Source organism: Apium graveolens, chromosome 10, assembly GCF_009905375.1.
Source record: "Apium graveolens cultivar Ventura chromosome 10, ASM990537v1, whole genome shotgun sequence".
Lineage (NCBI taxonomy): Eukaryota > Viridiplantae > Streptophyta > Magnoliopsida > Apiales > Apiaceae > Apium > Apium graveolens.
In genome coordinates, this window is record NC_133656.1 from 118,973,799 (window position 1) to 118,987,237 (window position 13,439).

A 13,439-nucleotide genomic window follows, 5' to 3' on the forward strand; every position below is an offset into this window, starting at 1 on the left:
AAACTGTGTGACATAAAGTTGATATCATAGCTTACTCTATTACACAAGGACTGTACTTTCGGTGCAGGAGCATTTAAGGATGAGCTGTGTGTGAAGTGAGTTTGAAATAAAAACTTATTTTTAATGCAAATAAAATCTGTTATATTTATTTCTCAAGAAACTATGTTATTAATGAGATGCAACCAAGGGAATGTCATGCACATTAAACACGGAACATGGCATACATAATCAGTTTTCATTTAATTCATCAAGCATTCAAGGCAATACAACACTCATATCATTTATATCAGATATAATACTTTAAATGCAGTAACTTAAAAAAATGTCACCTATTTGTTCTAAGTAGCCATTAATCACAGCAGTGATCCAAATATAGGGATGCTTAAGGCTCCCCTGCCAGGTCTTACTGTGAGGGCTGGTGTGTGAGTATATTATTTTATTTTTATTACACAAACCAGTCTACAATATACCTTATCTGATTTCTTATAACTGCTTAAGCACAAACAAACACAGAATAGTAAACAGTGTTGCACTATAAGTCCATATATTATATATATTCAAGCAAACATGATGCACAGTCTTAGTACACCTATCAAATAGACAAGTACAGATTGGACTCAACAAGACATTTTTTATCCAGATTCAATGTATTCAGCTTAAGAGTGTAATCAGGACAGCTTGCACACTCATTTGGTCACACATTTATACAGACTTAACATTTCAATAATCTTAGATCAATTAGGTAGATTAAAAATAGACTAATGCTAAGCAGTATGATCACAGATAATTATAATTATCATGTAAGTAGTTCAATTTAACCAACCAAGAGAATCAAGTGTTAGCATGTTCAGGGTCTATTTTACACAGATTTTATCACTTAAAGAGATAACATACCAGGTTCAATGTTTTAGTCTTAATTATACATTCGGTTCCTGACAGAGAATAAAGGCAAGAGTCTGTTTTTTTTAAAGGAAAGTGCTAGTAGAGAACTGTTAAGACAGAACTGTGATTTATCAATCCAAGACAGATTACTTTTTAAAGTACTATTTAAAAGATAATGTATATAAGCTGTGTCAAAAACTCAAGTAATATACTTTAATAACACACAGATCACTAGCATGTATACATATAGTTCTACAAAGGTTAATCAGGTACTCAGAGCACAGATATATAAAATTATTGTTTTGCAAAACTCAATCAGATAATTAGATCACAAATATAAACAGTTGTGTTAAAAACTTAATCCACCAGGGTTTACATCTAGGTAACTTCATCATTAGACAGATAAGAATTTATGAAGTACACTAAGTTATCAAGGAACATAAAGTCAAATTAACTAGGACACTGACTTTCTTGGACTTAAATGTATCAATACTCAATCTGTTATTATTAAAATTTTATTCCAAAACTCCATAAAATACCAAGTAAATAGACTTTATTTTAAACAATTTCACAGAGATTTTGAAACAAACAGATTCACATATTTTAACTTTAATCAAGCAAGTTATTTAACTCAACAAGTTTACATTTTACACTCATATTTAGTCCAACTAAGCTTCAACTGCTGATAGAAATGGTTCTTAACTTAACCAAGTGATTATCATACACGAATGTCTCACTTTAAGCTACCAAATTTCTTACTTTAAACAACCATTAAGATACAGTTTAGATTAACAAAGTTTATTGACTAAACAACACAGCTAACAGGTAATTTTCAAACCAACAGACAATCACAAATTCAAAGTTAATCACAAATCTACCAGATAAACATTAATCCAACGGATAATCCAAACTGTATACCTTTAATTCGATCAAATACATAATAGAATCAATTCATAGTTTCATCGAAAACATATCACAGGACATTTATCTCACAAATATACATATTAATTAGATAATAATCGATTTAACTTTCAGTCAAGTCTCTTAACAAACAAAATCAATCAAATTAGACTGAAAGGATTACAGAATTCTCACCTGAGCCTAGAGTCTGGCCTGACTCATAGGTCTTACCTGGTTGACTCAGTCGCGGACTGAGTCAACTTCCTAGTTACTCTTCTCCGTCGCATGCAGCCATCGAATCTTTTTTTCCGAGAAGATATTGCGCTTACCCGTCTTTTCCTATCATATAACTTGAAATCGAGTTAGATTTTTGCCTAATCAAAGACTCAAAAACAAAACAAATGTATATATATTTGTGCAAATCAATCAATTTAATGTCCGATTTGATGATTCTCGTTCGATTTATGTATAAATCGTCGATTTTTATCATCAAAATCGAATTAATTTACCAACTCAGTCAACTATTTTCATTATATCTTTTAGAGATATAATGATTATATATATATGCATAGTATCTGTAAGAATTCATCGAAGATTTGAAGGAAAAAATGAAGAATTCAATCTAGGGTTCTTCGAAAGAGGCGGAGAGAAGAAGAGAGGCGAGAGAGTTTAGAGGTTAGGGTTACAAAATGAACCTTGTCAAATGACACTGTACACACGGAAATAGGTTAATATATTTTAGTAAATCAATGGTTGAGATTTAATCAACCAAATGATCAACGATCCAGATGCTAGGGTTTGATTAATTTGGGCTAAAAATGGTTTGGGCTTGGTTTTATGACTGGGCTTAAAAAAGATTTGGGCCGGATAATTTATGTATGGGCTAGATAGAGAAGAAATAATTCAGAAAATATATATTTATTTTCAAAAATAGCTGGATTATTATCCTTATATATTTTGTAAAAATATTTTTCAAGAGAATTATTTACATATTACAGAAATTAAATATATATATACTTTTGGAGACCAAAAATAACATATATTTATGTATTTATCTGTAAGTAAATAAATAATTATATATATATAAGATCAAAATATATATATATATATAAACTGAGAATAAATATAATAATATTTTATATAAGAGAGACTTCTATATACTTATACATCTCATGAAATAATAAATATTCACTTGATTAATTTTATTTTCTCGGTAAATCTGGGCTATTGAAGTTATCTTAACCCGATCAATAAATTTCTTTATTGATGAATCTGAGTTTAAGACACTTAATAACTCGATCGGGAAAATATCCTTAACGTTGAGATTTCTTTATAACTCTCTTTTTATAAACCATTACTTCACAGATTCCAACATTCCTAAATCCAAACGGAGTTTAGTGAATCTTTCGGAATTTAATGGCTTTGTGAATATGTCAGCGAGATTGATCTCGGTATCAATATGAGTCATTTTTATATCGCCTTTATTGACATGATCACGTAAAAAATGATGTCTCACATCTATATGTTTAGATCTTGAATGTAATACGGGATTTTTGCTAAGATCAATAGCACTCGTATTATCACATAAGATTGAGATCACATCAAATTTTATATTATAGTCAGATAGTGTTTGCTTAATCCACAGTTTTTGAGCACAATACTTCGCAGCTGCTATATACTCAGCCTCGGTTGTTGAGATGAATACAGAATTTTGTTTCTTTGAAAACGAAGAAACTAAACATCCACCGAGAAGCTGACAAGTACCACTAGTACTTTTTATGTCGACTAAATGCCCGGCATAGTCCGAATCAGAAAAACATACTAAGTCAAATGGTATTCCTTTTGGATACCAAAGACCAACATCAGTGGTTCCTTTAAGATATCTCAATATCCTTTTTACCGCGGATAAATGAGATTCTTTCGGTGTTACTTGAAACCTAGCACACTTACAAATACTATATTGAATATCAGGACGACTTGCAGTTATATAGAGCAAGCTACCAATCATTCCTCGATATTTCTTTGTGTCTACGGGAATTCCTTTTGGATCTTCCGTTAATTTATCGAATGTAGACATAGGAGTAGAGATGGGTTTGGCATTATCCATTTCGAATTTTTTCAACATCTCTTTACAATACTTGGATTGAGAGATATAGATGACTTCATCAAATTGCCTTATTTGCAATCCCAAAAAGAAGTTTAATTCTCCCATCATACTCATCTCGAATTCTTTACTCATATTTTCAGAGAATTCTTTACATAGTGCATCATTCGTTGATCCAAAAATGATGTTATCTACGTATATTTGTACGAGCAATATATCATCTTTTTCTTGCCTCGTAAATAAGGTTTTATCGACCGTTCCCATCTTAAATTTATTATCTAGTAGGAACTTTCTCAACCTTTCGTACCATGTTCTCGGGGCTTGTTTTAAGCCATATAGAGCTTTATATAATTTATAGACATAATCGGGATGTGTTACATCTTCAAACCCGGGAGGTTGTTTCACATATACTTCCTCTTCCAAAATCTCATTTAAGAATGCAGATTTCAGATCCATTTGATAGACTTTGAAATTTTTATGACAAGCATAAGCAAATAGCATTCGAACTGATTCAATTCTTGCTACTGGTGCATATGTTTCATTAAAGTCTATGCCTTCTATTTGGGTATATCCTTGTACAACTAATCTTGCTTTATTTCGAACTACCGTTCCATTTTTGTCTAATTTATTTTGAAATACCCATTTAGTACCAATTATGGAAGTATCATGAGGCTTAGTGACAAGTTCCCACACTTTACTACGAGTAAATTGGAGCAATTCATCTTGCATGGCAGAAATCCAATCCTCGTCTAATAAATCCTATTCCGCGGTCTTAGGTTCTATTTGAGATAGAAAACTGAGATGATTCACAACGTTTTGAACTTGTGACCGCATTTGAACTCCCTTCCTTAAGTCTCCAAGCACATTATCTAATTTTTATAGTGGAAATTGCTTGAGGAATTTCATCTTCCTTTTCGTCCAATTCTAATGGATTTTTATGTACGGGAGTCCCGAGATCCATATTTTCGAATTATCGAATAACATTTTCAATATCATCTTGTTCAACATTTTCTTGTTCAACAAGATCTTTATATTTCGCCGATGGTTTACTTTCATCAAAAGTGACATTCATAGATTCTTCCACCACAAGCGATTTGAGGTTAAACACTCAGTAAGCTTTACTATTGTTCGAGTATCCAAGAAATATACCTTCGTTTGATTTAGGATCAAACTTCGTAAGGTACTCTTTTGAATTTAATATGAAGCACTTGCTTCCGAATACTCGAAAGTAGATTAGTTTCGGAGTTTCGCCAAAATATAACTCGTAAGGAGTCTTTTGTTTTATAGGTCGTAGCAAAACTCGATTAAGAATATGGCAAGCGGTTGACATAGCCCCGGCCCAAAAATATTTAGGTCGACGATATTCATTTAGCATTGTGCTAGCCATTTCTTAGAGTGTTCTATTTTTCCGTTCAACTACTCCGTTGGATTGAGGAGTGTATGGAGCGGAGAAATTATGTGTGATGCCATGTTCATCACAAAAGTTGGTGAAACTAGAATTCTCAAATTCTTTACCATGATCAGTCCTTATATAGACTATGGTTTTATTTCGTTGATTTTGAATCCTTTTACATAAAGATGAGAAGGATTCAAAAGCATCACTTTTGGCTTTAAGAAATTCAGTCCATGTGAATCGTGAATAATCATCCACAACTACCAACGTATATGAGCAACCTCCGAGACTTTGTATTGGAACCGGACCAATAAGATCCATATGTAGTAGCTCGAGAGGTCTTGAGGTAGATACCATAAACTTTGCTTTGTGAGAAGCTCGAATCTGTTTACCAACTTCGCAAGCTTCACAAGTATGATCTTTATGATAGTTTAGTTTTGGTATACCTCGGACATGGTCTTTAGTTGATATATTCTTTATCAACTTCATGTTGGCATGTCCTAATCTTCGATGCCATAGCCATGGATCATCATTTATAGTGATTAGGCACACGTTCACTTGCTTGCTCATGTCACATGTATAAACATTTTTATTTCTAGGGCAAGTGAGAACCAACTTTCCAAGTTTATCTAATATAGAACAATGAGTAGTGTATAAAATTACCTTGTAATCATTGTCGCATAATTGACTAATGGAGAGAAGATTGTACCTTAACTCGTTGACCAATTGAACGTCGGAAATTTTAACTTTCCCATTTTCGATATCTCCGATGCCGATAATATTTCCTTTACTACTATCACCAAATGTTACGCTCCCCGCGGTAACCTTTTTAATGTTGTTCAAAAGTGACTTATTACTGGTCATATATCTTGAACATCCACTGTAAAGGTACCATATGTCTTGTTTCGCGGCAAGACAAACCTACAGACATGATTAGTTAAATTTATAGGTACCCCTTTGTCTTGAGGGTCCTGGGGTTAGTACATCATATATAACATTTGATTTATGAAAGAATCTAGGCATGGTATAATTATCATTAGGCATATAAATATTTCTAGATGCATAAGGCCTAGTTTGAGGTTGATAATACCTAGAGCTATCATGAAATCTTGATGGAGCATGATAAATATTATATCTATTATTAGCACGGTAAGTAGCATAAGCATTTTGACTAAGAGGTTGTTGCCTTCTAAATGCATTACCATTTACATGATATTGTGTGTTTCTATTTTGAAACATAGTTGGTTGATGAGACCATTGTTTCCTTGGATTCTTATATTTCATATTTTTGTGAAGCACACATTTATCATCTTTCTTGTATGATTCTTTGCGAATACATACATGCTTCCCCTTAATTTCACCATTCTTTAATTTGCAATATTGAATGGTATGTCCCATTTTATTGCAATAAGAACATGTATAAGATGGTGATTCGGGTGAAGTCTTTATTGGTGATACAAATCTCTGAGTGTTTCCTTTAGGAGGAGAATTTTTATTATATCCCAAACCTTCATGATTATATGAGGTTTTTGTATGCACCATTTGATCCAACATCTTATTGCCTTTTGTAAATCTTTGAATAACTTCTTCAAGATTTTCATTTTCTTTCTTTAAGGCATCAATCTTATTGTTAAGGATTATTTCTTGATCCTTAACTTGTTCTATGAGTTTATAATTTTCTTCTTTTAACCTTAGAGCTTCAACTTTAAGCTCATTGGTTTTTAATAACTCATTTTCTTTATCAAGATTGTCTTTATAAGATGTTTCTTTATATTGAACATTTGATTCATTTAGAATCTTTAAGTTCAATAGATCAACGTAAAGTTTACAAATATCATCATTCAATTGTATCTTCTCACGTTCCATCTCTTCGTCTTTGAGAATTAATGATATATTCTCCATTTCAAGATTGAGTATATTTTCTTGAAGTTTATTTACCTCAATCTTGATGAGATGGTTTTGATCTTTTAGAGATGTAATCTCATTCTCATCTTGGACTTTTAAGTCCATCATCCGAGTATATTCTTTATTTTGAGTATGATGAATTTCCTCAATTTTCATCTTCTCGGACCATAATAAGTGAAACCTTTGTTCAACATCTTTATATTTATTCTTATAACTTACTACTAGTTCAATTAAATCATGTTTATTCATATCTAAAAGAGATAAATTAGATTCATCTAATTAATATTTAATTGAGACATAGTTAGATGTTACCTCTTGATTTGAAGATGAGATTTCCGTTGTGGTAGTTTCATCTCCGAGAGCCATTAAGCATAGATTGACCACTTTTTCACTAGCTTACGGAGTTTCATCATCTTCACTTAGATCCCAACCATTCTCAGTCACGAGACTTCGTCCCTTTGAAAGTTTAGGACATTCTCTTTTATAATGACCGGGTTGTTTACACTTGAAACACACATCTTGTGTTTCCTCCGGAGATGGATCTTTAGGTTTTGGAGGAGTGTAAACAGGATGGTTTGTAGAGGCATTGGCATTACTATAGGTATTTATATTTTAATTGCCTTTGCCTTTATTGTAGCTCGTTGACGGATAATTACTCTTATAGTTGGAAGAATAATTTTGAGAGTAATTTGGCCTTCTGTTAGAGTTAAAAACTCTTTGTTGATTATTTGATTTTAGGAAGCCTTTTCCGTATCTTTGAGCTTTGCTTTGAAGCACACGACGAAGTTGTCTCGTGAGTAGAGCAATTTCAGTCTCATCGAGATTTTGGAGTTCCTCATTTAACTCCTCGTCGTTTTCATCTTCATCAATTAATATGGCCTTTAGAGCCATATTTTTCTTTTTATCCTCCACTTTTGGAGCAACCTTTTCCGAAATATTATCTTCTTCGTAAGCACGAAGATTTCCGAATAGGTTATCAATCTTATACTCATTTAAGTTGTGCATCTCTTTTATATTAGTGACTTTAACCTTCCAACTAGGAGGTAGAGATTTGAGCACTCTTCTATTCTTTTCATTTTGAGTATAATTTTTTCCAAGTTGAGATAACTCATCGATAATACGAGTAAATCTTGTTTCCATATCGATGATATTTTCTCCTTCTTGGAGTTTAAAGTTCTCGTATTCTTGGATCAATGTATCCATCCGAGAATCTTTTATATCAGTGGTTCCTTCATAGGTTACCACTAATTTGTTCCACATTTCTTGTGCCGACTTGCAATTATTTACTCTTTTATATTCTTTTTCTGCAAGTGCACTTCTGAGAACCATTTCCGCCTTTGCGGCCTATATTCATTGTGACTTCTTCCTCTAAGTTGTATTCACTAACCTTCTTTTCGACGATGATGTCATCGATAGTTTTGTTAAGAATGCGAACACCAAATTCGATAGTCATCCAAACTTTGACTCTTTGAGATCTAGCATAAATGCGAAACCTCGTTTTCCATGTTGCAAAGTTGGTGCCATCAAATAGAGGAGGTCGTGAGCAAGATAGACTTTCACCACATCCAACGGGATTAATATACGCCATTCTGGATCACTTTTTGTTGTGCTTGTAAATCTTCAAATCACTTAACAAACACGTTAAAAAGCACCGCTCTGATACCAATTGTAAGGTCCCGTAAGAGGGCTATTTTAAGCTAGAAGGGGGGTTGAATAGCTTAATTACCAATTTTAAAAATTTTTGTGGCATTTTAAAAATATTTTATCCTTTTTTAAAACTTTACCGAGTGGTTATGCAATTTATATGTGCGAAAAATAAAGTGCAAGAAAAGAAAATACCACACGGTGATTTTATCCTGGTTCGCGATGGCGCAACCTCTAATAGATTCGCTCACCCCTACTCCAGTCTCCGAGCTCCTCTCCCGGACTCAGGATTTTCCCTTATAATAAACTCGCTCCTTTAGTAGGAGGAGAAGCCTTTACACCCTTTACAAGTATTTATCTTGGTGCGTAACACAAGGTTCACCACCTCAAAATAAATATAATACCTACACAACTTATCTTAGACTATAACTCCCCGCCATTTCTTCAAAGTTGTTGTAGAGCCGTTGTGTGGACTTGGATTCCTTAGCTTTTGTCGGTCTTGGATCTTAGTGATCCTGTCTTGGGTCTTTCCTCTTCTTCACGGTGCGAAGACTACTAACTCCCCGTTAGTACGTCTAGGACTTGGGTCTTAGAAAGAGAATCACCTCACGTCACTTCACCTTACTACAAAACTAATAAGACAATCCCCGAAACAAAACAAGTAGGAAAAGATTTGTTTTGAACTAGTATGTTATTGTACTAGCCCACAAGTAGTATAATATCCAAATAAAAATATTAAAACTAATTAGTTATACTTGACTTAGAATAATACAAGATGGTCAAGTATATTTATAATTACTCCTTTATAAATTTAATAAAGTTGTGGAGTAATATGAGAAGTCCCTTTTTATATTAAGAACTTATTGCTTATGACTTCTTGAGTATTCTTCTTCTTTCGATTAAGTATTTATGGATCGAAAAATATTTTAATTACAACCTCGGAGTTGTAATTTTACCTTTAAGTATATCAACTTAAGGTTTTAAGGTATACTTGTATATTGACGATTATAAGGTCAAAGTATAATCTTTTAACTTCAAGCACGTTTATAAGATTTATGAGTCTTAGCCAAGATCCAATTAAATAAGTGGAAGTAATTGGCTTAAGATTGTGCTTTCGAAGTTTAGACGAATAATTACGAGTATTTTATAGATATCGTAGTATAACCCCACGAAACACTGAAAGATGTTAGAAGGGGCTTATACGATATGACTCGTAATTGTTTATATACACGATATGTGTTAGCCAAGATCCAATTAAATAGCGTAAATTAATTGGCTAACTCGTGGATTTGATTCGTCCTTAATTTTAACGGATGATTACGAAGTGTTTATAGATTGATCCCCCGGAACACTAAAGATGTTAGAAGGGATTAAAACTTTGCTTCGTAATATTTTATGTGCACGAAATGGTTATCCAAGATCCAATTAAATAAAGTTCAAGTAATTGGCTAACTCGTGAACTTAATCCGTTTTGATATTTGACAAATTACGAAGTGTTTATAGATCGAGTTATAATCCCCCGGAACACTAGAGATGTTGGAAGGGATTAAAACTTTACTTCGTAATATTTTATGTGCACGAATAATGTTAGCCAAGATCCAATAATAAAAATAATTGGCTAACTCGTGAACTTGGGTCAAATATAATCTCCCATTTGGAGATAAAGTACTTTTGTTTATAGATCTTCTTTTTGAGATGATTTATGTGAAATCAAGTACTTATTCGAATTCCGAGTTCGAATCTTAGTTCTCTTGAGAACTTTATTTATAAGAGATCTTGTATTAGAGCTTAAGATGAAGTAGAGAAATTAAGTACAAAGTTCAAATAAAAAGAACTCAAATAAGAAGCTAAAACTAACCACTTTTGAAAAACGGTCGGAAAAGTTCGCCGGAGGTTCGGCCGGATTTTGGAACTTTGGTCGAACTTGGGCAGCCCTTTGGGAGGCCGGAAAGTGGTAGTGGATGAGCTCACTTGGTGGGATAAAGTTTGGTTGGGTGAAGCTAAACTTGGGTTTCAAAAATCTTCTATATATGTAAGTATATAGAAGAGAGAGAAGGTTTTTGAGAAGAAGTGTGTGTATAGAATTTGAAAGAGATGAAGAGAAGCACTTCTTAAAAAAATCCCAGTAACTTTGTGGATCTTTAGCTTGAAGAAAATGGGTTGGGTTGGGGGGTTATTTATAGGAGAAGTTGGGTGGATTGAATGGTTGAGATTTGAGAAGGAATGAATGGTGGATGGAGTGTATCACATGGATAGATGACATGGCAAGTAGGTTGTGTTTCTTTGCAAGTGGGAAGGAAGCACAAGCTAGTATTCATTCAAATCTCAGCTGATATATATATATATATATATATATATATATATATATTAAATATATATTTTTCTTTTCTTTTAATCATTGTTTAATCACTTTAATTAAGGATTAAACACCATTAATTATGACCACCTTAAAAACTCCTAATTAAATACCATAAAAATATGATAATTACTTAAATAATATAAAATAATGTCCTTCAAGTTTTGGCCAACTTTAGTCAATGGTAACTAGGTCAAACGTGGTCAACTGTGGGACCAACTGTCTCGATTTTTGTGCCCGGACAAAAATTCTCTGAATGCTACGATATTTTTACCGTACTTATAAAATACCATTTAAATGATCCATACAAAATTTCAAGTCATTCTAGCATGTGGAAGTATTTTATCTAAAAATGAAACTATTATGTCACCCTTTCTTCCGAATAAAAATATCGTTGGTCTTGAAATAAAGGAGATGGATCTTTTGACCAAAGTTTTGACTTGTATAAATGCTTAAAATATATTTTCTAATATATAAAATATATTTGGATGATAGGAAATGTGTTTGAGTATTTTTGAATAATTTTCTCCGAGAAATGCTGATTTTACGAAACGGGAGAAAATTATTGTAAATATTCATAAATGAGTTGCAGAACTGGATATTAATATTCCAACCTTGAATATTAATTAAACTTTGAATAAAAACTCTTTTGATATATGTAGAGATATATTTTGGAGCGAAAGAGTTAAATATTTTTGATATAGCACGAGATCTCTAAAGAGTATTTCTGCAATATTCCTTATTCGAGCTTGTTGCCATATTCCTGTTGCAACACAGATCTAAGAAATATCATATCTTGATATTTATTCTTTGATCATATTGCCTTAAAGATATATTTCATAAAAAGATAGTTTTGATATTTTGCAAGAATGGAATATCTCTTTTATCTATTTAAAAGGCATGATTTTGCTAGTTTGACTTTTTGACTTTGATTTGGATCAATTAAATTCATGTCCTAATGGAGAGGATCTACGTGTTCTTAATTTTATGTTTAATCGTACAAATACCAAAATAAATAATATATCGAAGATATCCTTTCAATATCCCCGGATCTCAGCTCTCTCCTCAGCCACACATTTATTGGATATAAGTCTACACAACAGAAGCAGAAGAATTCACTTGTGTTGTTCATCTTCTCCTCCAAAAAGAAAGCTGGTGAAAAACTAGAAGCAAAGAATTTACAGAGAAATTCAAGCTTTTTGTTTATCCTTTCAACTTCTCACCGGAGTAACGTTATAATGCCCGATTTAACTCTTGTATATTCTTAGGGGCATTATAAACGTTACTCGGTAATTAAATCCTAGTACAAACAAAAGCTAGATCATTGTATAGGATTTGATTTGTAAATCTTTGTAGAAGCTAGGAACTTTGTTGTTCTTAAATTTTAGCCGGTTAATTTATTAACTGGAGTGTAGCAACACCCCTCGCGGATTTATATATGAATATATATTTCCCCGAATATCTTCTGTTCCTCGTTTTATTATTCCAAACACTATTCCTCTCAAGAACACGGAACCACTAACCGAGCACTAAATTTTATATCCGCAAAAGATTCGAAAGAAATTTTTAATTTAGTAATTATCGTATTCAACCCCCCCCCCTTCTACGATAATTCGGGACCTAACATATCCCGAACCTCATGATGATAGAGTCCATGAATTTTATGCAATCTTGTTAATTAATCGTTCGCATGTCTTTCGCTTCCGCCCATTTGGTCATGTGGTCGATTTCCACCAGGACATAACGTAGGTCTCCCTTGGTCCGGGGAAAGGGGCCCATGATATCTATTCCCCAAACGGCAAAGGGGACCGGGGAGAGTACTGATACTGGGAGATTCGGGCTTTGCTTCGGTACTTTGCTGAACTTCTGACACTGGCTGCATTTCTTGACATATGCAACTACGTCTGCGTGGATTGTTGGCCGATAGTATCCCTTCGAACGAGGTAATCCCTCGATGAAATCCATGGTAAGTTGATCCCAAACCTGTGCTGGCAATGGAAGTGGTTGGAGGAGACCTGCCGGATTTTGATTTGAGGTTTTATTTCGCTGGCATGTAACACATTCATGAATGTATTTGGCCACATCCTTTCTCATTCCTTGCCAAAACCAGTCTGCCGCCATTCGTAAATATATTTTAAGTTCTCCCGAATGTCCTTCAACCGGTGAATCATGGTATTCCTTGAATAGCTTTGGAATGTGTAAACATAATTCTTTGGGATTACTACCCTCTTCTTGTACATCATTCGTCCAGTTGT